The 22,684-nt window shown below is 37.0% G+C and overlaps 1 long non-coding RNA gene across 2 annotated transcripts in view; it reads left to right on the top strand.

Moving 5' to 3' along the window:
* Positions 1 to 3,113: 3,113 nt before the first annotated feature.
* The window catches only part of LOC120099702 (uncharacterized), an 89,815-nt gene continuing 70,244 nt past the window's right edge, over positions 3,114 to 22,684 (top strand). Inside the window, exons 1-2 of one of the 2 annotated variants that reach the window (XR_010062122.1) lie at positions 3,114 to 3,258; positions 4,093 to 4,295. This is a non-coding gene — a long non-coding RNA (uncharacterized LOC120099702). Of the gene's footprint in view, positions 3,259 to 3,937; positions 4,296 to 22,684 lie in introns of those variants that run through there. The other variant, XR_010062120.1, reaches the window with a different exon arrangement.

Raw genomic sequence — 22,684 nt, 5'->3', positions numbered from 1 at the left:
GGGAGGATAGGGATGGAAACACCCATATACAAAGGGGTTTAGGGGTAAGAAAGCAGGGTTAGGGGAATGTTGGCCAGTAAACCGGGAAAGGGAATAACAATTGAAATGTAAATAAGAAATACTCAAGATAATAAAGAAAAAAAAATCTGCTTTTAAACAAAATTTGGAGGAAATACCCCGACATGTCTACATTATAACTGTGTACTGTGTCATTGTTTTCTTGTTTTCTGTGGTCACACTTGTGGCCTTTGAAGCCGAGCTGCATCCCGTGGATCTGTAAATAAGCTAAGACAGACTTTCAACTCGGTCACATGAAGCATGTGAAAGGCGTGACAAGACAGGTGCAGTCATTGTGACACTGCCATCCCAATGGATACATGTAACTGTTGAAAAATCACAGAGTGGGATGCTCAAGTCTGAACTTTAACACCCAGCTAGGAAAAGTATAACCTATCAGTTCACTTCCTGAGTACCATCCACAAGCAAAGGGTAGGCTCAGATGAAGTATTGTTGAAGAAATTTGCTCTTCCTTGTGAGCAGCATCTGAGGGTATGTGGAAGACCATTCAGCATCCTGTGACACGGGAGACCAGAGTAATGAGAAGCAGACAGAGGGGACAATTCTGTGTTTTTTTTTTCTGGACCACCATAACTACATTTTCCAGTCTATGGATTTGCTCATTGAAATCGTGTGTCTCACATTGGCAAAGGCCAAGCTGTATGAAGCCTCAATATCAAAACTGGATCCAAGGTCCTTTCTTAGTTACTGGGATTTACAGGCAGTCTACCATACCTTGTCTTCTAGATTCACAAATTCTTTTCTGGCTTCATGTACATAAGGCATATTCTTTCATTCTCTCTATGTGTCTCTCTCTCTGCCTCTCTGTCATAATTTTTTCCTCTATCCTACAACAGTCTTTACTAATGTTAATGTATTTCTTTCCAGTTTATGCCCTTCCTTATCTCATAAACCCCAGGGTGATCTGAACATGGAGTCCTCTGGAGAACCCCAATTAGAAATTGAGTTGACATCCAAATCTACTAGACAAGAACAACTGTGAAGATGCAGAATATTCAACAACCCCCAACAAGCATAGAGCCCAATATGCATGTATAAAAAGAAAATTTTTAGATATTCAAGAAATGCATGTCAGGCTGACCATAGGTTGGCTTCTCTTTGCTGAGACTGCCAGCATCATGACAAAGGTTACATGGGGCTTTAATAAACATGTATAGTTTAATAATACCTAGACTCTACCCTACTTTACCATTCCCTGTCTGTATGTTTCTAATAGATGCTTTCCAGAAATGTAGTAGTGACACCCTTTCAAGGGTATAGACGTTGTCACATGTGGCAGCCAACAGAAGAATTTGACTTTTATTCTATGGGTGACGCTCCTTATGATTGATCTACAACATACTTGTCCCCATGACTGATGCTTTGTTTTGGTGTGTGTGTGTGTGTGTGTGAGTGTGTGTGTGTCTGTGTCTGTGTCTGTGTCTGTCTGTCTGTCTGTCTTTGTCTCTGTCTGTCTCTTTCCTCCGCAGGATACCTCTCCATAGTACAGCATGACTTCTTAATTGCATTCCAAGGTTGACTCATCATGCTTCCTCTGTTTTTGAGGTCTCAAATTGCACCTATGTTAAGCAATGCACCTGTAGCCTGATCTGTGAACTGCTGCTCACATCATAAAGAACCCCATGACTAAACATGTTATTTTTGAGGCTCTGACCAATGTTTTTGCCTGAATTTACATAATTTTTCCAATTTTTTTACTCCCTCATCTAAACTGTACTTCTCTGTGGATCTTTCCAAAGTCTTTGCTTATTTTTATTTATCTATGTACCAGCTCTACAAGGAAGGCATAATCCCAACTCTCCAGCATTAGTTAGGAGGAGCAATGGATGAGGAAATTGGATAAAATGATCATTTAGCTAAAGAAGATGTCTGCTTAGAGTGATTAACTGTTTAGAATCGTTGCATAAATGACAATCATACTGACCTAAGTTCTCAACTTCCTTTCTTCATTGTCATTTTCAGTGTGCATAGTAAGGTCGGGATGAACAATTTCTGAGCTTTGTTTGCAAGTTTAGGCTTCAGTATCTGTACATGAAGGTAGGAAAAAATTCAATTAATCAGTCATATCTCCATTTTTAGAAGGTAGAGTGATGGAAAGTCTTCCCTTGTGTCTCAGCAAAGGTACTGGAAAGGCCAACTTGGCTTGTTGATTTGGAGAATATCTGGTTAATGGATAGTTATGTACTGTTGAAGGGGACACTCCTCTGGTACACTATTGCATGCCTGGAATTCCATGGTATTCTTTGTGATGTCACTAGTGTTATGGAAACAGAAGCTGCCCTTTGATATTTTGTTAATGCTTATTGTTTTAGACACAGACATGTTTTCTAGGATTATCGAGTTATTTACAGGAAAAACAGAGTGCATGGAGAGATGAGAGAGAGAAAAAAATGATATTAGGACTTCTTTCTTGTTATAAATATGCAAAATAAATAATCTGGTGTAAAGCAGAGAGAGTAAGCCCTGAGCCAGTACTGGGGAACTTCCTGGAGAAGCTGTGCTTGGGTCAGACCTTCTAGGAGCAGGACTTATGGTCTGAAACATCTGGACTTTTAAACAAGGGACCAAGCGTCAAGAATATCTGATGAATATTTGGCAGACAGCCAGAAATTGACAAGCATGCAGTTAGTTTGCTATGAGTTCCTTAATTTCACTCTGAATGAGAAAGATATCCAATAGGAGCCACACAGATAAATCTTCTACTCTCAGGGTAGAGTATAGGACTTCATCTACAGACGATTATTGTACATTCATTGACATGTTGTGACAAGGAGAGAGAGAGGGATACTCCCCTGGAAATGTATCAAGATTTCAGACTCATTTTTCTTGAACATACATGATTAGGGCTTGGTGGTCCTAAGAACTATGGACTACAGAACTTACCTGCATATGTCTAGCAATCATCGTTGGAGGCAGGAGAGTAGCTAATAGGTCCAACTTGAAAAGAGCTTTCCTACTCTTTTAGTGCTTCAAAGTGTCTGTAGATTTCCCCTTTCCTCATGCTTTGTTGGGGGACTCAGAATGGTCTCTCCTCTGACTGGGCCATTAATATGCATGTTCCCTTGTGTTTATCTACAGGGTCTGCTGGGAAGGCATCATGCCAACCTTCCACCATCAATGAGCATGTTCAGCAGATTAAGAAGTAGGAGAAACTGACTATTGAGCTCAAGAAGAAAACCTGTGAGTTGGGTAAACTTCCAGGAATACTGACCCATGGCATCAGCAGAATTTGAACAAAAGATAGTTATAACACCCAGTCATTCCTTGATCGTCTTGACCCCTCTGTGTTAAACCCAGTATTCTCACATCAGAAGAAACTGCAACTCCAACGTCCTCATGCACAAACACACTTTTCTTATGTGCCTCTCAAAAGTAGAACTTGAAGGTAGGATAGGAGTGTAATGGAAGCTATTTCATTTCTCAGAAAAGCAGAAGGTGTGTTTGAATAACAGATGAGATATGGCAAGCAGTGTGTGAGCTCTCATCCTGGATTTTAATAGAGAGAGATGCATTTTCTGTCCTCAGAGGAACACAGAAAGTTGGTCAGCTACAGAAGCACAGTAACTTAAACTTAGATAAGTAAACTTTTGTTTTTTTATTTATTTTAAAGATTTATTTTATTTGATTTTTATGAGTATACTGTACCTGTCAGACTCACCAGACTCACCTGCCATTATGAATGGTTGGATGCCACGATGAGTACACTTGGAATTGAACTCATAACATTTGGAAAGACAGGCAGTGTTCTTAAATGCTGAATAAACTTCCTAGTCTAAACTACTACTACTACTACTACTACTACTACTACTACTACTACTACTACTACTACTTATTATTATTATTATTATTATTATTACTATTATTGTTAAGCAACCCTAGATAGATCAAAACTTACCCTCCTCCAATGCTCTTCCCCCTTCCCTGTCTCAAGAAGATCTTAGAATAAAGAAAGTCACTATAGTATCTGCCCCTCGACCTCAGCATTAAATAATGAAAAATTTTACTTTTTCTTAGCTATGGAGATTTTCTTGTTGACTGGGCTCATAGCTTCAGACCTGAAGTCAGGGATAATATGGACAATGGAGATCCATTTGAAAGAAGCTGCTTACCTTTGAGGAACAGGGAAACAGTGAGCAAGAGTAAGATGTTTGTCCACCACCTGATCCCTTGCTGAGAACAAAGTCTCCTCTTCACAGCCTGAAAACTGGGCAGGCTGGGTAAGCAGGCATAGCTAACAAGCCAATCCAATTGTGTAAATATTTGTACATATACAGGGTATAAAGGGAGAGCATTTCATTGACTAAGTTGAATATAAACACTGTCCACTATTTTCTTATCACATGAAAGGAAACTTTGGTGGATTTTGTCTATCCTGGGTCCACAAAGATCAATTCTCACTATCATTGCCATTTCTTCCCTGGTAGGACCCTTAAGAGAACTGAGAGAGTCAGAGAAAGACAGACAACAATAATCGACATTGTAGAGATCAAGGCTATCTCATAAGAAACACTTCTTCGTGGCTGTGAATTCAGCAGAGGGAAATTGCAACCAACGCTTGATAATGCAGCTGATATCTGGTATACAGACTCATTGACTAACTGTTCTATTGGAGAAAGGAAGCATCAAAAGTTAGCATGAGACCAAAAAAAATACTAAAACTGAGTCAGAACTCTGATACATGTAGTAAGTGTTCCCAGTGTGGGTCACAAATAATATGAAGGATATATGTTTGAGCTAGAGTTACTCTGTTGAAGTCCTCAGATTTCATATGTACTTGAAAATCTGTCACAGCAACTATATTGATATCATATGCTAGTCCGAGAGACCATATCCAAAAGTATATAATTCCTTCTGAAATACAGTGTTGAAAATACTGCACATCACACATTTGTATGTAAGGCTAAAATTAATGTTCTACCTAGATAAAAGCATTCTCTCAATCCTTATCTAAGTAACTTGTTTTTATTTTTCCGTTTGGAAAATGGCTGAGTATTCTTCAGTTCCAAACATGAACTGAAGTGACTCTTCCTCAGACTGTACACATAGTGGACATCTGAGTAATAATTGACATTTTTAGACAGGTGGGTCTCCCCAAGGGTCTTTTAGGCATGAATAAGCATGTATAGCCATATTTTAGCCAAGGGATTCATGTAGTAGCTTAAATATTACAGGACCCCTCTGTTGCAAATAATTTTCTTTTACACAGGTGAAGGAAGGTGTATCAAAGGCTGAGTATCAAACGTTGTAGATATTACACCATCTGTAGATGATAATATACCAAGAAGAATCCCTTAGGATTACACTGATTGATCTAGATACTCCCACATGATTCTAATACAGAACAAGAAATCACTTGGCTTGGAAACTTAAAATAATATAGTGCTGCGGAGCTATGTGGAGTGTTAATAGATAATGAGAAACCACCTAAAAAGCACATGCATATGTACAAGATGCTATTCAAAAATTACCCAGAGGCAGTTTGGCAACCTACATTCAGCACAAAATGATTGATTCTACACTTCATAGATTCTGATCAGGTAAATTGAATATTGAGAAAGCTATATGAGAACTCACTTGGTTATCACATGACTGTAAAACTAGGTAGTCTCAACAGACATGTCAATCAGGAAGCATAGCCTGAACTTGCCAACAATGGATGAAGTGCATTTAGCTGACGAGGTCTGACCATGAAACTCAAATTTCCAAAATACCAGGTAGGTTTGAATTTGCAGAACAATAAATACTTAATGAGTTTTGGGGCAAAATTCTATTCTAAAGACTCCAAAAATTATTTATCAACCAGCTCTTAATCCCTATGGAGAGATTAATTGTAGAAATAATGAATTTAATCTGTACCCCAGAGGTATAAATAATTGGTGCAATTTGAAGTGATTTGATATGTTAAAGAAACATGCAAAACAAAAGAGTTCAGGCTATCCTTGAACAGATTTGCTTCTAAAACATGTAGCACGAGTTACTGTGGAATGACCTACACACACACATGCACATATCCTGCAATTAATTGATTTGTTCTGTGCTGTGTATGGTATGCCAGACTAATCCAAGGTAGGAAGTATATAATCCACAAGTATTTTAAACCAAATATCAATGAAAAGAAATCAGAATTACTCTTGTGAATGCCATCCTAGATGAGTTAATCCAGATCAAAAAGGAAAATTGAGTTACATATTCACTTTAATCTAAATGTTAATTCTCTAAACTGTGTATCTGTATGATCAGTTTTGTGTAAGTGTCTAGTACGAACCAGACCGTCCTTATTTTGAAAAGTGCAAGTGTACTTATGTATTGCTGAAAGACACAGTCAGGAACAGGAATATCAAATGTGAAGAGACAGGGAAAAGTGCAACAAGGAAGGGAATGTAGTACATACAGTTAAATTGAGAGACATTTGAGGCATTGAATGGAAAACTAATGGAGTAGAAAATTTTTTTTTAAAATTTTTATCAAGTAATTAAACATTTGCTATAGTTACAAGGGCAGAAGATAAAATATTGGATGGGTTTATCTATGTGAAATTCAAATAATAAGTAAGTCACAACAATTTTGGATTTCAATTTTAGTAAACCTATGTTACAAATATTGAGTGTAGTCATTAAGGAGAGAGATGTGAACATCTCTGTTGGAAACATACATATCTTATATTATAAACATTGCAAGTGTAAAATAATCTATGTATTTGTTTACATTTCAAAGACATTTCCCAAACTCTTCTTTCTTTATTGAATCCTCCAAGCCTTTCCGATTCTCTTTGTTTCTATGATGGTGCTCCTCCATCTACATGCCCACTTCACTTTAGCCATTTAACACCCTCCTTCTCTGGGTTATGATGTTTCCACAAAACCAATTGCCTTCCTTTCCAGAGATGGCAGATGAGGCAGTTGTCTTCTCCCTATGCTTTACTGTCTACATAGCAGTAACCATGTACTGGCCAAGTATACTCTTGTTGGTAAATTTTGTGAGACTCTGAAAGGTAAACTTAATTGATACTGTTGTTTTTCATATTGGTTTCCAATCCCTTTAAGATCCTTTAGGCATTCGACTAACTCATCTTATGTGGCTGTCATTTTCTTTCAAATGTTTAGCTGTATCACCATCTGTCTCAGTCAGGTGATGGCAGAGCCCCTCAGAGGACAGACATATTAGGGTCTAATCTGCAAGCACATCTTGACATCAGGAATAGTGCGAGGATTTACGGTCTGTGGATGAAATGATTCTTATGTTGTGGTGGTCTCTGGAGGGCCTTTCTTCATTCTCTGCTCTTTTTTTTACATTTTTTAAGCCTTGGATATTTATACGTTAAAATTTTGATCTGCGTGGCAGCACCATCCATTCAATAGGGTCATGTTTAGCTACAAGGGGCAGTCTGCAGTCGTTCTATCTCTTTGCTGCTTTGTATTTCAACTAACATCATCCCAGTAGGTGTATGGGAGCCTTTTGGATTATTGAAATCGGGTATTCCCTGGGAATACCCAAGTTCACCACCCATCATTGATGATTATTGTTATTTATTCCACTTTTCCTCTGGATTTCTCTCTTCTGTCTTTTCATTGGTGCTGCTCCCCCGACTTTGTCTATCCTTCTGTACCTGTAGCTAGGTCCCATTTTCCCTCCTCCTTCTAAGTTTGTTGCAAGCATCCACAATTGGTTTTCTTTCATGTTACCATGCATGTGATGAAGGATTTTAATTGTGGGTATTCTGAACTTTGTGGCTAACATCCAAATGTCCCTAATTACATCCCATGATAGGACCTTTTCAATCTCTGTTAATTCACTATTTTCCAGTTCCATCTCTTTGCCTACAGTGTTCTTGGTCTCCGCATTTTTAATACCTGAGTAGTGTTCTTTGTTTTATTATAGCACACTTTCTCTATTTATTCCTCGTGGAGATGACACTATAGAGGGGTGAAGAAATTCCCTGAAACCCTGGGAAGACGAGGAACATGCCTTTTTGGTAGAAAAAGGAGTTACTTGAGCATCTTGGGACAATATGGAATGGCCAGCATGCCCTTGTAAGGAATGGCAACTTTCCACAATTCCTTGGTCATTTTTGGAAAATTCCAGGTCCCTTTGGACAGATGGAGAAGGTGTGGGTCTCACCTGAGGAATAGTTGTAGCTTTTGTTGTCTCTTTGGCAGCAGAAGATGGCACTAGATCCCTTTTGGCAGAAGGGGGAAGGTTGAAACTGTCTTCCTTTAGGAGAAATTTCTCAAGACTGCATCAGAATAATCAAATCATAAGACTTTGTTTCTAGAAACTGGGTGCCTGTGGTCTACTGTGGTAGAGGGAGAATGTCGACTATTTCTCCCCAGAGTGGAAATGTAAATAAATCTACTTGGGTAGATGGGGATAGTTGTAAAGCATGCTGATCAGATGCAGTAGATCCTAAGACATCCTTCTCAGATGAGGAAGGTCTTAATGTACAGTGTATATGTGTGGAAATCCTGAATGTAACGTCATAATGGGGGGAAGGTATTAGAACTACTTCTGAAGATGTGACCTCTCCTAGAGCATCCTAGACAAATGTGAGAGGTCTGAGAGACTCATGAGCAGATAAGGATGTTTCTAGATATTGTTGTGTAACTGTGGAAGTTCCAAAAAAAATTCTTTGGCTGGAGAAGTGAAAACAGACTTTTGAATAGAAGTGTCAGGTTTACTAGGTTGCTTGATAGGCAAAGCAGGTTCCAAGGCCCCTTCAGAAGATATAGTAAAATCCAAAGCCTTTGAGGTATTTGGCAGATGTTCTGGGTCTGCTTGTGGGTATAAAGTAGGACTCACAACCATTTGTGCACATTTGGAAGAGTGTGTAGCATCTTCTGTAGTTGGGGAAAATGGCTGATCTTGAGGAGATAAAGAAGTTCCTATAGCCTCCTGTGAAGTTTGCTCAGGTCATATGCATTCTTTTGCACAAATGGAGTCCAAGGAATCTCTTTCCTCAGATATCAAGGATGCTACAGACACTGGTGTTTGCATATCATGTTTTCCCACTCCTCATTCACATATGGTTGTATCCATAACCTTCTCTACAGATGGAATATGTCCTAGAACATCTTTTGTACATGTGTCACATCCATAAGCCATCTCTAAAGATGTGGCTGTGGTTAGAACTACTTTTGTAGATGTTTCTTGTCCCACAGTCTCTTTATGAGATAGAGTACTACTCAGAGAATCCTGCTCAGTTTTGGGAAATTCTAGCATCTCTGATGTATATGTGGAAAATTTTGGAGCCTCTCCTTTCAGGACAGAACAACCTAGAGTCCCCTGAGGGGGAAAGGGATGTTTTATCTTCTCTGGAAATTGTACAGATATGGAGCCTGCATGGCTCATTGACTGTGTCTTGTGATAAACTTGGTTGTTTTTGTGCTTATGACAAGTCAGGGGGTCCTTTTGTGTGATAGAGGATATTTGAGTAACTTCTGATGTATAGGGACATAGGAACCACTGGGGGAGATGGTGAGGGTGCAAGATCACAATATTTATGTGCAGAAGGCCCAAGAGTCACTTGGGTAGACTCAAAATTTTCTACCACATCTTGCATGGGTGTGGAACTCTCAAGAACCCCTTCTGAAACTGTAAATGGTCCTTAATCTAATGGTGTACAGGAAGAAAGTTTTGTCTTACTTGGGCTGGTATGTGTGTTATGAGATTCAGTTTGCGGAATTTTGACTTTATTTTGTCCCCTTTGACCATAGTGATGATTTAAGCCCATTTTTAATAGTGGAGGACTTTGAAGGCCCTTTTGGTTTGATATGGAAGTTCTGAAAACCCCTTTGTCAGCAGAAACAGGTTTCAAACTCATTTTACCCAAAGCAGATTGCATAAGGCACTTTGTTGGAGAGTGGGGACATCTTTGAGTTTCTTTGTGAGTGGACATAGCTCTGTGCCCTGCTAAGACCATCAGAGGGGCAGAAACCTCTGAGATCTCTGCTCACATTATGACTCAAGAAAAAAAAAAAAAAAACCTAGCTCCATCTGGGCCTCCTGTGCATAGGTACATAGGAGCAGTAGGGGAAGGACATTTCTGGTTGCAGCCCTCATGGTAAGCTGAAAGTCAGCACAAAAAGTGAGCTCAGGCCTGAGACAAGAGTTGAATTCAACATTTCTGCTCGAGGTGAGCTGACTGGTGGACTCAGGATACGCAAAGGCAGAACTCCTCTGGGAATAAGCATTTCCAGTTTTTAGCTGGCTCTTGAATGTAGGCACAGAGACTGCTACTTCTGCCCAGCATTGCCCAGGTCTCTGGCCCAAGACAAAACTGCATAGTGCTTCTGGACACAGGAATATAGGAGGAGTAAAGCTACTGGAGCACCATGTTCCAGACAGTGCCAAAACTGAACAGAACTGGTCAAACAGATCCCTGTACCCAAATCCTGAAGTTGGGGCAACTAGACCTTCAGAGAAGCAGACACTCCTGGGAAACCAGAGGAGACTACTCTCTGCCCAAAATCCTGACTCAAGAGGAAAACATCTTGTGCCATCTGTTCCCCCTCCCCCAACAGAGGGACCTAGGAGAAGTACGGGAATTTCGCTCTGGTTCTAGCCCACAGGGACAGCTGAAAGTCAGTGGAAAAGAGCAATTACATGCCTAGATCAGAATACACTGTTCTCATAACTGGGTACAAGAAAACAGGAAAACAAGTCTACAGCAGTATGGACACATGAGCCTACAAGACAGTCAAGCCACTGTCAGAAAGAACAAGCCAGTCTAACTCCAGAGACAACCTGATGGCTAGAGGCAAGCACAGAATCACAAGCAACAGAAATCAAGACTACTTGGAGTCATCAGAACCCCATTCTCCCAACAAAACACACACTGGATATCTAAACACACCAGAAAAGGAAGATCTAGTTTTAAATTCACATTTTATCATGACAAAGGAGGATGTTAGAAAGGTCATAAATAACTCCCTTAAGAAAATACAGGACAACAGAAAGTACAGAAGTAAACAAGTAGAATCCCATAAAGAGAGACACAAAACTACCTTAAAGAACTACGGGAAGAACAGCAAAACATGAAAAGGAAATGAACAAAACCACCCAGGAATTAAAAATGGAAATAGAAATAACTAAGGAAGCACAAAGGAAGACAACCCTGGAAATGAAAAACCTAGAAAAGAGACCAGGAGTCATAGATGTGAGAATCACCAACAGGATAAAAGATATAGAAGACATAATCTAAGGAGCAGAAGTTTGCATAGAAATCATTGACACAACTGTCAAATATAAGGTAAAACTGAAAAGCACCTAGCCCAAAACATACAGGAAATCCAGGACACAATGAGAAGATCAAACCTAAGCTTAACAGATATAGAAGAGGGTGAAGACTGCCAAATCTAGGGACAGTAATATCTTCAACAAAAGTATAGAATAAAACTTCCATAATCTAAAGAAAGAGATCCCCATAAACATATTCAAAGCCTACAGAACTCCAAATAGATTGGACCAGAAAAGGAAATCCTCCCATCACATAATAATCAAAACACCAAATGCGAAAAACAAATAAAAATATTAAAAGCAGTAAGGGAAAAGGTCAAGTAACATATAAAGGCAAACGTATCAGAATTACACCAGAATTCTCAAAAGAGACTATGAAAGCCAAAAGATCCTGGACAGATGTCATACAGACATTAAGGTAACAAAAATGCCAGCCCACACTACTGTATCCAGCAAAACTCTCTACTAACGTTGATGGAGAAACCAAGATATTCCATGATTAAACCAAATTTACACAATATCTTTCTACATATCCAGTCATACAAAGGACATTAACTGGAAAACCCCAACATAAGGAGGCAAGTAAAATCATAGATAAAGCAAGAAATTAATCTTTTCACAACAAAACAAAGAGAAGAGAAGCACACAAACATAAACTAACCTCCAGTTATGAAAATAAGACAAAGTTATCATCACTATTCCTTAAGATCTCTCAATATCAATGGACTCAATTCCCCACTAAAAAAACACAGACTGACACTCTGGATATGTAATGAGGACCCCACGTTTTGCACTACAGGAAACTCATTTCAGAAACAAAGATAGAAACTACCACAGAGTAAAAGGCTTGTTAAAAACTTTTCAAGCAAATGATCTAAAGAAGCAAGTGGGAGTAGCCATTCTAATATCATATAAAATCCACTTTCATCCAAAAGTTATCACAAATCATAAGGAAGGACACTTCATAATCATCAAAGGAAAAATCCACCAAAATGAACTTGAAATTATAAATATCTATGCTCCAAATACAGGGGTACCTACATACAAAAAAGAAACCTTACTAAAGCTCAAAGAAAATATTGCACCTCAAACAATAATAGCAGTAGATTTCAACTCCATATTCTCATCACTAGACAGATCACAGAAAGAGAATTTAAAAAGAGTCATAGACAGACTAACAGAAGGTATAAACCAAATGGACTTATTTAGAGAACATTCTATCCTAAAACAAAAGGATATACCTCCTTCTCACCATCTCTTGGCACATTCTCCAACATTGATCATACAATCAGTCAAAAAGCAGTCCACAAATGACACAGAAAGATAGAAATAATCCAAGGCATCTTTCACACCACCATGGGCTAAGGCTGTTCTTCAATAACAATTAGGAAAGAACACCCACATATACATGGAAGTTGAACAATGCTCTACTCAATGATAACTTGGTCAAGGAAAAAATTAAAGAGTTCTTAGAATTCAATGAAAATGAAGGTACAACATACCCAAAACTCTTGGAACACAATGAAAGCTGTGCTAAGACAAAAACTCATAGCTCTGAGTGCCTGCAGAAAGAAATAGGAGAGAGCATACATCAGCAGCTTGAGAGCAAACCTAAATCATATAGAACAAAAAGAAGCAAATAACTGCAGGACTAGTAGTAGGCAGGAAATAATCAAACTCAGAGCTGAATTCTACCAAGTAGAAAAAAGGGACTATACAAAGAATCAACACAACCAATACCTGGTTCTGTGAGAAAATCAACAAGATACATTAACCCATAGCCAGACTCACCAGTGGATACAGAGAGTGTGTAAAATTAACAAAATCAAATATTAAAAAGTAAGACAAGGGGGTTGGGGATTTAGCTCAGTGGTAGAACGCTTGCCTAGGATGCGCAAGGCCCTGGGTTCGTTCCCCAGCTTCGGAAAAAAAGGAAAAAAAAAGGGAGACAAAACAGCAGAATCAGAGGAAATTAAAAGAAATCATTGTATAACAAAAACCTATGTTCAACAAAACTTGAAGATCTGGAGAAAGCGGACAATTTTCTAGACAAATACAAGAGACAAAAACTAAATCAGGAAATGTTAAACCATTTAAACAACCCATAACTCCCAAAGTTATACAAGCAATCATCAAAACTCTCCCAACCAAAAAGAGTCCAGGAACAGATGGGTTTAGTGCATATATCCATCCAAATTCATTGAAAATTTCAAAACAATACTGTCCAAACCATTCCATAAAATTGAAACAGATGGAGTACTACCAAGTTGCTTTAATGAAGCCACAATTACTCTTATAACTAAAACACAGAAAGAGCCAACAAAGAAAGAAAATTTCAGACCAATATCCCTTATCAATATCGGCACAAAAATACTCAATGAAATTCTTGCAAACCTAGTCCTACAACACATTAAACAATCATCCATTATGATTAAGTAGGAATCATCCCAGTCTTGCAGGGATGCTTTAATGTATAGAAAACCAACAACGTAATCCACTATATTAACAAACTCAAAGATGAAAACCACATGATCCTTTCATTAGATGCTGGGAAAATTTTGACAAAATTCAACATCACTTCATGATAAAAGTCCTGGAAAGTAGAGGAATTTAAGGCCCACACCTAAACATATACAGCAAATACGTAGCTAACATTAAACTAAGTGGAAAGAAACTTAAAGCAATCACACTGTAATCAGGGAATGGACAAGGCTACCCACTCTCACAAAACTTATTCAATATAGTTCTATACATCTTAGCCACAGCAATCAGACACTGAAGGAAGTCAAAGGGATATAGTTTGGAAAGGAAGAAGTCAAAATAACACTGTATGTAGATGATATGATAGTATACTTAGTGACACCAAAGGTTTCACAAAAGAAGTACTAAGCTTGATATACAATTTCAGCAAAGTGCTGGGTATAAAAATAACTGTGCACAAAAACTAAACAGGTGGAGAAATAAACTAGGGATATGACACCCTTCACAATAGCCCCAAATAATATAAAATATCTCGGGGTGACTTTATCCAAGCAAGTAAAAAATATGAGCATATGAGTAGAACCTCAAGTCTCTGAAGAAACTGAAGGAGATTTCAGAAGATGGAAAGATCTCCTATTTCCATGGACTGCCAGGATTAATATAGTAGAAACGGCCATTGCACCAAGAGCAACCTACAGATTCATTCCAATCCCCATCAAAATTCAAATCCAATTCTTCATAGAGTTAGACAGAACAATTCATGAATTCATTTTGAATAACAAAAAACACATAATAGCTAAAACTGTCCCCAACAATAAAAGGACTTCCCTAGGAATCACAATTCCTGTACTTAAGAAGTATTACAGAGCAACGGTGATAAAAAAACTGTATGATATTGAGACAGAATCAGCAAATAAACCAGTGGAATAGAACTGAAGACCCAGAAATGAACCCATACACCCTTGGTCACTTAATTTTTGAGAAAGGAGACAAAACCATACAATGGGAAAAAAAGAGCATTTTCAGCAAATGGTGCTGGTTCAACTGGAGGTCAGCATATAGAAGAAGGCAAATTGATCCATTCTTACTGCCCTGTAGAAAGCTGAAGTACAACTGGATCAAGGACCTCCACATCAAACCAGATAAACGCATACTAACATAAGAAAAAGTGGGAAAGCATCTAGAACACATGGCCAGTGGAGAAAATTTCCTTAACAAAACAGGAATGGCTCATGCTCTAAGATCAAGAATCAACAAATGCGAACTCACAAAACTCCAGAGCTTCTGTACGGCAGAGGACACTGTTGTTAGGACAAAATGGCAACCAACAGTTTGGGAAAAGATCTTTACCAATCCTAAAACAGATAGAGGGCCAATACCCAAAATATACAAAGAAATCATGAAGTTAGACTACAGGGAGACAAATAACCATATTGAAAAATAGGGTTCAGAGCCAAACAAAGAATTCACAATCGAATGGCAGTGAAACACTTAAAGAACTGTTCAACATCTTTAGTCATAAGGGAAATGCAAATCAAAACAACCTTGAGATTTCACCTCACACCAGTCAGAAAGGCTAAGATCAAAAACTCATGTGACAGCAAAATCAGGCCACATGCTGGTGAGGATGTGGAGAAAGAGGAACACCCCTCCATTGTTGGTTGGATTGCAGACTGGTACAACCATTCTGAAAATCAGTCTTGAGGTTCCTCAGAAAATTCGACATTGAGTTATCTGAAGTCCCAGCTACTCCTCGCTTGGGCATATACCCAAAAGATGCCCCAACATATAACAAAGACACGTGCTCCACTATGTTCATAGCAGCCTCATTTATTATAGCCAGAAGGTGGAAAGAGCCTAGAAGCTTTTCAACAGAGGAATGGATACAGGAAATATGGTATATCTACACAATTTAGTGTCATTAAGAGATACTAAGTTAATAACGATGGAGAAAAGAAAACTTTACTGGCTCTTTATATGACATGGATCATATCTATAAGACACAAAATACCTTATTCATCAGAAATAAAGTAATGGAATTAAATATGCTATATATTTGAATAAATGCTTAAAATAATGGCACAGTAATTAGCAAAAATTACATGAAAAATACTAAATACTAAACTCACAAATCGTTGGTGAAGTACAAATACAAATGACAGTGAAATTATTTGTGATTCAATAGTACCACCGAAAGAATATGTCGTTGATGGAATCTGTCTATTTCAGTTATAACTCCATAAATGTCTTTACCTTCTCACTGTTCACAATATCCATGTTACAAAATTGGAAAAATAAATTATATAGGCACTAGACCTTTATTTAATCATCAAATAGCAAAATTTTATCATTGGCATGGATATTGATGAAACTAGACATCATTTTGCAAGTTGAAAATTCAGAAGTATGAAGACAATTATCTAAATCTTATGAAAGTGGGCAACTGCTGTTTGTTTGAATTTGAAGCCTCTTCTATAGAAGGAAAGTCAGATGTCATGTTATAAACATTGACAGTTTTCACATGGCTCACATGGTCACAGAGAGGATCCTACTACTCCTGTTTTGCTAAATGGCCATGTTGTCAAACTGCGTTCCAATTCTCATTGTTTTTGTCCATACATTACTGCTTTTATGGGCTGTGGTCAGAGAAATGTATAGGTGTACTGGGCAGCAATTACTGTAGATCTGTGTAACTGGTATAAGTGCTAAGACCGTGAGAAGAAGAAAGCTGAGCATAAGGCTGGGGAAACATTGCAGAAAAGGAGAAGACAGAACTTGAGGAGAGAGGATGTAATCATGACATCTAGTTATGACACAGTTATTGGAATTATGGACTCACTGCATCTACAGTAGAATGCACAAGTCTTGTACACAATTAAGACAATGAATTAGGGAAGATCCCAGCAGGCAGTACTCAGTGAACCAATGGATTATAAAGAAAATAAAACAGGAAAATATAAAGAACATGAACCTAGAAAGGGAATTTATCCAGAGAGAGTAGAACCAAGTTAATGATCGGTGTGATCAAGGTACATTATATACATGTGTGAATAATAAATAAAAATTACAAAATAAGAAAACAGTTCTGAAAATATATTATGGATTTTTATATCCTATGTAAGTCATTTTTCCCTAAAAGTAGAATAGAGTATCCTAACTTGTAGTAAATTGCAAAAAAGTCAGTGTAAGAAGTTAGTTACATTAGTCAGTGCATGCTGTCTCCATTATGGATATATCAAACTGAGGCTCATTACTCTGTACAGTTACCTTATATCACCTGTTCAAATAAAATAAAGTGAAAAACTGTGTAATGATCCACCAAAATCAAATGGCACACTGGAGATATAAATGCAAACCGAAAAATGGCCTTTCTTAAACTCAACCATTTCACTTTTTGAAACTCTGAATACATTTAAACATAAAAGTTCTAACCTGATGCCCAGCATATATTATGGTGTCTTTCTGACTTATATGGTAAGACTTTTAGGGTTGTGCATTGCCATCAATTATGTCATTAATATTTAAAATCCTAGGACATCAAGATCTAAAATCCATGGGCTTTGGTCCTGACAGCGAGGAATTGAACTCTGTACATGATCACTTTATATTAATAAACTAAACTCTGAAAGGCAATTTGCTGCCTCACAAAATTAAATTGATTCATTGCTATGGTTATGATAAGGATTTCTTGTGAGAATGTATATAAATTTCTCATGACAAATTTTGCTTTCTTTTCTGGTGTTTTGTGGGCTATAGATGAGCTTAAACCTCTCTTCCCAACATAGCACTTACAATAGATTATTTCTCACTGTCGATGCTAGACACACTAAGGAAAGGAAAAACACAGAAAATAGTATGTGCTTTGTTATCTGTCCGAAAAGATCATTTTTGACCTCTTCTTCATCATCTTCACCACTACCACCACCACCACCACCACTACCACCACCACCACCAATACCACCACCACCACCACCACTACCCCCACCACCACCACCATCATCAACATCATCATCATCTTCATCATCTAATTTACATGACATTGAATTTGCAATTTTGATTCACCAAAGAATGAAATGAGAAGTATTCTGCTTGAAGAAGATCTATTGATGAACACTAGGCCCTGTACAGTCATTTTAATGTTATAAAGTCATTGCCAAAGTTGCTTCAGATGATTTATTGAAATGCCCTATACAACGGGGTTTGAGAGTCCCTTAGTGAGATAATGGTCTTTTACAGCAAGGCCTTCATTATCAGACTTTGATTTAACCCATCTACCAACGAAGTGAAATTTCCCAGAAATAGAATAGTGCCTCTCCATAAACAGCTTTTATCCACTAATACGCATCTACTTCTATTTCTTAATTGTCATGTTGATATGGGCTTAGGATGTATTAATGATATTTTAGTATTATTTGGTTTAATTTTGAACATTACAAAGGAACACACCTATGCCATGATTGTATCCCATACAACTATTAATTTGACCTTGAAGAGTTTCATGAAAACTGAAGTATCGAAAATGTATATGTTCCAATTCAACATTTGTAACATCCATCATGTGAAACTCCCAATGAATATCAGTGGATTGATGTCTCTGAAAGCATTTAAAGAATCTCCTACTACATTATTACAACTCTACAGAAGCTTCACTCCCATAGTGGCAGTTCCAGATTGGCTCTAAACAAATAATTTTCTGTGCCTTGGAAATGGTTTAAATATTTTAATTAACTTTTGATATGAAACTAGTTAGAACTTTGTGAAAAGGGAGCAGACAGGTCCTAGAAAGTATGTTTTTAAAATTCTTTTCTTAAAATTAGACTTTTTCATGCAATATATTTGAATTATGATTTCCCTTCCCTCTATTCCCCCACTTCTTCTATTCCCCTCCTGTCATCTGTATCTACATTCTTCTGACTCTTACTAGAAAACAAACAGTCATCTAAGGGATAAAAATAAAATGAAAATTAATGAGCTGGAGTAGAACAAAACAAGCAGATAGAAAAGAACCAATACAAGGTACAAGAATCAGGTACAGACAGAGAGACCCAGAGTTCCATTCACACACTCAGGAATTCCATGGAATCATAAAACCAGGAAAAATATATACACAAAACAAACAGGGTAAAGATTAATAAATAAATAAGCAAATAACAAAAAGAAAAAGAAAATCTGAAGAAAAAGTCCTGACCCATTATGAAACTAGGATACTCAAAAGATGATGTTCAGGTCCTTTAGTGCGTTATATGCAGTCTACCCTTAAATTAGTTTATGTAACCAGTGAGATTCCCTTGGAGAAAACTAAGTTTTCATTTTCAAATGATTATCCATTGGAGATAACTTCCAGTTTAGAGATAAAGTGATATTCAGGGCTTGGCCTCTTTCAAGGGCTAATTAATAGGTAAGGAGATCTGTGAGATGCTGTCTTTTGAGCATGATACATTTGTGCCACTCAGGAACTCACAATAGTTACATCTATCTGAACAGACTCTATATAATATTGATCCTGCCTATTCAAAGGAACTAAGCACAGTGCTGGAGATTAGAAATTGATGTTGCCACGGGTTTCTTACCAGTGGTTACGTGTATAGCTTCATGCTCATGTTCACAGAAGAGGCTCAGGTTAAATCCAGGTGGTCATGAAGCAAAAAGATAAAATACATGCACGAGCTAAGGGGATTTGTTCTAAAAGTTATGTTGGTTGGGGCAGATAGGAGATTGGGAGTGTAGAGGGCTTCCATACATGTGCTGTCATGTATGGAATTGTCAAAGAATAACTTGGTTTCTTAAAACTTCCAAATGTAAACACTAAGTAGAGTTTGGCAGACATTCTTTCAAATCTGATCTATTTGTTTTTTAAAATCGGGTGTCATTGTGGAGCTCAAATTGACCTAGAACTCCCAGTGTTCTGTCTACTGCCTCCCATGCTCTTGTAGCAGGTTTACTCTACATTGACACAATTATAGAATATATGTAAATCTTCAGATTAGGAAGTTTGATTACATAATGCAATATTCTGTCATTTGTTTTTCATTTAATAATAAATCTTGAATACATGTACATGGGCAATTTCTTCATGGAACACCATGCATTTAGCAAATGGTAGTATAATTGTTTGTTTAAATAATAATTTAATCGTGGCAATCAGATTATTTTCATTTTCATTAACTAAACTTCGCTACAGAAAATCAGCATGGACACTGATTCAGGCACTGTATTCAGTGGTAATTATTTACATTATATTTTTTATGAATTACAAAACACGTTGTTGGAATGTTGTCAAGGCTGTTAAGTAATGTAATACTTGTATAAATACTGTCAAATATCCATCTCAGAAGACTATAATAAGTACATATTGCCATCATTTTTATATGAAAGGACCCATTGTATACCATTCAAAATTAAATGATACATATATTTTGAAACGGCATCAGTCTCTGACTTCTGTCAGTTGTTGAATTAGGGGAAGGATTGATGAAGTTGAAGCAGAGGGCAACCTCTGTAGGAAGACCAGTATTCTAAACTAATCCCAACCACTGAGATCTCCCAGACACTGAGCCACCAACCAGGCAGCATACACAAGCTGGTGTGATGCCCTAACACATATAGAGTACAGGACTGTCTGATCTGGCCTAATCCTTGAGAGAATTGAGGCCACAGGGATTATGGTGCCTGGCAGGATCTAGGGAACATCCTCTTGGAGTCAGGGAAAGAAGGGGTGGAATGGGATGAGGAACGGTGGGAGGGGACCAGGAGAGTGTACAATGGAAGGAATATATATATATATATATATATATATATATATATATATATATATTATAAATAGTTTCACTCATAAATTCAAATGCTAGATTCTTTTAACATCTACATTGCATTTCAATCGTGATGTTTAGTGTTTTTGCTTACTGAACTGTGTAAGCATTAATGGTAAATTTACTCTTCATCCTATTTGCGAATTTTCTCCTTTCTTATTACATTGCAACAATTGTGTTTGCATATGTAGGAGGCTTACTATTGTGCAGAAAATAAATATGTGAATCTTTTTATTTTAATAGAATGTTATGTGTGAATGTCTATGTATAGATTTGTGCACATGAACACAGGCACCTGGTGAGACCAGAAGATGTCAGATCCCCTGGAGCTGCTTTCACAGCAGGTTGGAAGTGGCTTGATCGATGTTGGAAACTGAACGTGTTTGCGCTTAAGAGCAGTAAGTGCTCTTAAACACTAAGCAAATACTACATTACTTATTCCATAGTAAAATCTAATTATTTATAATTGTGTGATGTATTTCAGGGTATCTATGAATTTGAGACATCTTGCCACATTTTAATTTATATGAATACATTCAGGAATTATTTTTGCAGCTTTCTTTTCTTTATCATCGTAAGATGTGTTCGATTAAATATGTTATTATTATGCACTAAATCCTTCAAATGTTTACTTATAGAACGTTGGGTTAGTGTCTGTTTCTTTCCTCTGCAATGACTATATTAATTTTACAGTTTGCAGTTCTCTCTTTCTTTACACAATCCATCTGCTGTGTTTTTGCTTTCATATAGAATGAAGTAAAAGCCTTTTAGTTTTTCTTTGAGTAGTTAATGTACTAAGAAAATGTGTTGAATTTTCTATTTTAAGGTCAATACATTATTTCTTTAAAATGTTCCTAGAGTTTTGTTTTTTTCTTTTTCCTATTATAATTGTTCTCATTAGTCTCATTATTAATGTTCTGTGTAAGCTTTTATGTGTTCTGGTCATGCAGTAAATATAGGAGTCTTCCAAACATTTACGTGTAGGTATCAAATTAAGTCCTTGCTTCTTTATTGCATGAAATTTTATCTGCTAAACCACCTCACGGGAACACAATATAACAGTTTAAGGTGACATATAGCTCCAGGCTGCTTTTATATACACAATGTTTTCATCATTTGGCTTTTAATAAATATATTTCATTATTCTAATATATTTTATTTTCCATGCCCATTTGGTAACTCTAGTATTCTTATTTTAATATTTAATTAATAATTTACTCATAATTATTATGCACTTGATACCTAGGTAAAATGAAATTATCTTAGATATAATTTATACATGCAATTAGTTACCTGAAGCATGAAGTTTGGTACATAACTTTGTTCATTATTACTATGCATTTGCATAAAACAGAGAATATTTCATCATCACAATCCTGATGCCAATTTTACGTAGTATGACAGCTAATAACTATCTGTGACATTTAATGACTTAAAAGGATTTAGGATTATATTGTTAAATGATATTTCCCCAACATCAACTAAATAGATTTTGTTTTGCTTCAATTAATTAAACGTGCTATAGCAGGAAAATTTTAATTTCCTTTTTTTAGTTAAGACTAAATTTAACTTTTACATCCTCCTGCCTATCAGAAAGTCAACATTCATATACAAGAAGATGTGCCAGGCACAGGTCAAATTTCTAGTATATCATGTAATTACAATCACCAGTCTTGTCATTTTCAAGTAATTGTGAATATCATGCCTGTAAAACAAAATGAACAACATGTCAGGATAACCATAAGGGCAGTGCAGTGGCACAAATAGCTTGATGATAGCCAACAGCTCTCTAATTTTGCTTAAGTCCTGATCAATGAACATGGATGGTACTGGTAATTTACCCACATATATAAGGCTATTGAAGCTGTGGTTATGGGGGAGAATGTACAGCCCTTTACTTACTTAAGCCAGTATCATACCTAAAAACAATCAAAGCCATGTGTCCTTATATACAGTATTAATTACAGTCTCTGAAACAAAGATCACAGTTAAAGTCTCAGCCATTCAAAATGCAGGATAGAAATTTCAAGCCCAGTCTCAAGGCTCTATCTACAAAATGTCACTTGATTCAAGTTTGAGGAACA

This window comes from Rattus norvegicus (genome assembly GCF_036323735.1).
Source record: "Rattus norvegicus strain BN/NHsdMcwi chromosome Y unlocalized genomic scaffold, GRCr8 chrY_unlocalized_19, whole genome shotgun sequence".
Lineage (NCBI taxonomy): Eukaryota > Metazoa > Chordata > Mammalia > Rodentia > Muridae > Rattus > Rattus norvegicus.
The sequence above is the reverse complement of the archived record's forward strand: the minus strand, read 5'-3'. Positions and strand labels throughout refer to the sequence as shown.